At 42.4% G+C, this 3,766-nt stretch overlaps 1 long non-coding RNA gene across 2 annotated transcripts in view; it reads right to left on the bottom strand.

Annotated features, from left to right (window-relative positions):
* The window catches only part of LOC108529845 (uncharacterized), a 63,670-nt gene that overhangs the window by 26,841 nt on the left and 33,063 nt on the right, over positions 1 to 3,766 (bottom strand). For both annotated transcript variants that reach the window (XR_001885696.1, XR_001885697.1), the window contains exons 4-5: positions 2,728 to 2,839; positions 1,134 to 1,266 (exon numbers count right to left, since the gene is read on the bottom strand). This is a non-coding gene — a long non-coding RNA (uncharacterized LOC108529845). The remainder of the gene's footprint in view (positions 1 to 1,133; positions 1,267 to 2,727; positions 2,840 to 3,766) is intronic.

Here is a 3,766-nt window from a genome sequence, read left to right as displayed (position 1 = left end):
TTAAATATTTAATTATTTATTTATTAAATTAATATTTAAAAATTAAGGAAAGCCATATAAAATGTTCAAAATGATTGAAAGTAATTGGATAGGAAAAGGAAAAGGATTAAAGAAGGATGGGCCAGGCTCAGTGCCTCATGCCTGTAATCCCAGCACTTTGGGAGGCCGAGGTGGGCGGATCACCTGAGGTTAGGAGTTCAAGACCAGCCTGGCTAACATGGTGAAACCCCGTCTCTACTAAAAATACAAAAATTAGCCAGGTGTGGTGGCAAATGCCTGTAATCCCAGCTGCTCCAGCTACTGGGGAGGTTGAGGCAGGAGAATCGCTGGAACCCAGGAGGCAGAGGTTGTGGTGAGCCGAGATGGCGCCACTGCACTCTAGCTTGGGTGACAGAGCGAGACTCTGTCTCAAAAAACAAAACAAAACAAAAACAAACAAACAAACAAAATCGATGCAAATATTAACCAGAAGAAAGAAGGTGTCGCTATATTAATATTAAATTAGTGGTTAAAGCAGAAAGTATTGCTAGAGATAAATAGGAAAACTTTATTATGAGATAAAGGTTAAGTTTACCAGAAGATATAAGAATTCTAAATTTGTATTCAACCTAATAACCTAGCCTCAAAATGTATACAGCAAAAACTGAAGAAAGAAATGAAGTCATACTTTCAGTGAGAGATTTTAGCACCCCTCTCTCAATAAATGATAGAATAAGCAAACACTCAAAACAAGCAAAAAATAAGCAAATCATTAACATACAGAAGGCTTGAACAAGATTAATAAACTTGACACAATTGACAAGAGGAACACTCCCACCAACAACCACAGAAAACATTTCCTTTTCAAGTGTATTTGGAACATTTATAAAATTGATGTATGCTGGACAACAAAGCAAGTCTGAACAACTTTCACATTACTGAAATCATACAGAATCTGTTCCCTGGGCTTCACAGAATGATGCTAAAACATCACTTGTAATGGAAATACAGGGCGGGGCACGGTGGCTCCCGGTGCATTGGGAGGCAAAGGTGGGAGGGTTGCGTGAGGCCAGGAATTCAACACCAGCCTGGGCAACAAAGCAAGATTCCGTCTCCACAAAAAATAAAAATTAGCTGGGTGTGGTGGTACATACCTGTAGTCTCAGCTGCTTGAGGGGGAGTACGGTTTCAGGCGAGAGGGTCACTGGAGCCCAGGAAGTCGAGGCTGCAGTGAGCTATGATTGCACCAGTGCACTCCAGCCTGAGCAGCAGAGAGACACCCTGTCTCTAAAAAAAAAAGAAAGAAAGAAAAAAAGAGAAATATAGATACCATTAGGAAAAAGGTAACTAGAAAATTCACAAATTCGTCTGGGGTGGTGGCTCATACCTGTAATCCCAGCACTTTGGGAGGCCGAGGTGGGCAGATCACCTAAGGTCAGGAGTTCGAGACCAGCCTGACCAATATGATGAAACCCCATCTCTACTAAAAATACAAAATTAGCCGGGCGGGGTGGCATGAGCCTGTAATTTCAGCTACTTGGGAGACTGAGACAGGAGAATTGCTTGAAGCTGGGAGACGGAGGTTGCAGTGAGCTGAGATCACACCATTGCACTCCAGCCTGGGCAACAAGAGCAAAACTCCATCTCAAAAAAAAAAAAAAAAAAATCACAAATTAAGTGACCCAGTTTTACATATTTTGTAGTATAAAGACTAAATCACAAAAGAAATTAGAAAATATCTAGAACCGAATGAATAACTCATCCCTTCTAAGATATTTTATGCCATACTACCAAACCAAAGACAGTCCATTTTTTATAAAATAGCAAGACTTTTCTTATTTCAAAAAGAGCTATACATGACCAGGCAAAAAATATCAAGGTCAATTTTTTTTTTTTTCTTGAGACAGGGTTTCGCTCTTGTTGCCCACGCTGGAGTGCAAAGGCATGACCTTGGCTCATGCCTGTAATCCCAGCACTTTGGAAGGGCAAGGCAGGTGGATCACCTGAAGTCAGGAGTTCAAGACCAGCCTGACCATGATGGTGAAACCCCATCTCTACTAAAAATACAAAAAATTAGCCGGGTGTGGTGGTGCATGCCTGTAATCCCAGCGCTTCGTGAAGCTGATGCAGGAGAATCGCTTGAACTCAGGAGATGGAGGCTGCAGTGAGCCGAGACTGCGCCACTGCACTCCAGCCTGGGCAACAGAGCAAGACTCCATCTCAAAAAGAAAAAAAAAAAAAGTCAAATTAAGAAAACTGAGAAAGGCGGAGAAATTTCTCCATATTAAAGGAACAAAGGAGACATGGGAACTCAGTACAAGGCAGGATCCTACACTGGATCCCAATCTGGGGGAAAAAATCGTTTATAATTAATTATTGGGACATCATTTTAACAATGGAGAAAATCTGAATTTACATTTGAACTATGGATTACATAGATAATACAAAGAAACACAGTGAGTGGGGCAAGATATAAAGAATGAACGAATGTAAAGGGCATTTGGGAGTTCCTTGCACAATTCTTGAAACTTGAGATGAAAGGAAATAGTTGTTCCTGAACCATCATAACGGAATGGGTAGAAACAAACCCTGTCTTGTTTCCTTTTTGGCCTTTTAATTTAAAGTCAATATTTTAATAATCTTTTTGATGCTCCAGTTGGTTGCTCCCAGCCTGCAAATGGACCACTACCAATATGTAATTAAAGGAGAATAACAAATAGAATATAGATTACACAGGTGCTGACTTACAAATGCAAACGTTGTAGCAGAAGATTAAGCTCCCCAGAGGCTACAGGTGCGCATCTTTGCTTATTGCCATCATAATTCATTAATGGTCAAAGTAACGCTGAGATCAATATTCCTGCAGTCATGGGAATGAAAAAAAATGATCACCACCAAAACAAGATACAAAGACAGCCTCAAAATGTTTCTCCCTACATAATTAAGAAACCACTCATTGTCATTAATTTTAAAACTGAACAGATTTTCTTAGCTATTGTGTGTTCAAGAGGTGGCATACGTTAAAGGATGTTGAAAAGAATTGTTGTTCCCTTACACAGAAGGGTATGCAAGAGACAGAGAAACAGAGTTGCATATGTTTATCTAGTTATCTTCTTAGCTCCTCAAGAACAAATATTTTCCTTGAAGTCTTTCCTTTCTCTCTCTCTCTCTCTTTCTTTCTTTCCTTCTTCTTTTTTTTGGGGGGGGGGGAGCGGATAGAGTCTTGCTCTGTCACCAGGCTGGAGTGCAGTGGCGCGATCTTGGCTCACTGCAACCTCTGCCTCCCGGGTCCAAGCAATTCTCCTGCCTCAGCCTCCCGAGTAGCAGGGACTACAGGCACCTGCCACCACTCCCGGCTAATTTTGTTTTGTTTTGTTTTTTTTGAGATGGAGCCCAGGTTAAAGTGTAAGTAGTGCGATCTCGGCTCACTGCAAGCTCCGCCTCCTGGGTTCAGGCCATTCTCCTGCCTCAGCCTCCTGAGTAGCTGGGACTACAGGCGCCCGCCACCACACCCAGCTAACTTTTTGTATTTTTAGTAGAGATGGGGTTTCACCATGTTGGCCAGGATTGTCTTAATCTCTTGACCTCATGATCCGCCTGCCTTGGCCTACCGAAGTGCAGGGATTACAGGCGTGAGCCACCGCGCCTGGCTTACATTTTTCCTATTGGCCATTTGTGTGTCTTCTTTTGAAAAGCGTCTACTGCCGGGCGCGGTGGCTCAAGCCTGTAATCCCAGCACTTTGGGAGGCCGAGACGGGCGGATCACGAGGTCAGGAGATCAAGACCA

The sequence above is a fragment of the Rhinopithecus bieti genome, unplaced genomic scaffold (genome assembly GCF_001698545.2).
Source record: "Rhinopithecus bieti isolate Rb0 unplaced genomic scaffold, ASM169854v2 scaffold_5948, whole genome shotgun sequence".
In the NCBI taxonomy this organism is placed as follows: Eukaryota; Metazoa; Chordata; class Mammalia; order Primates; family Cercopithecidae; genus Rhinopithecus; species Rhinopithecus bieti.
Note: the sequence above shows the minus strand (reverse complement) of the source record. Positions and strands in the feature narration are given on the sequence as shown.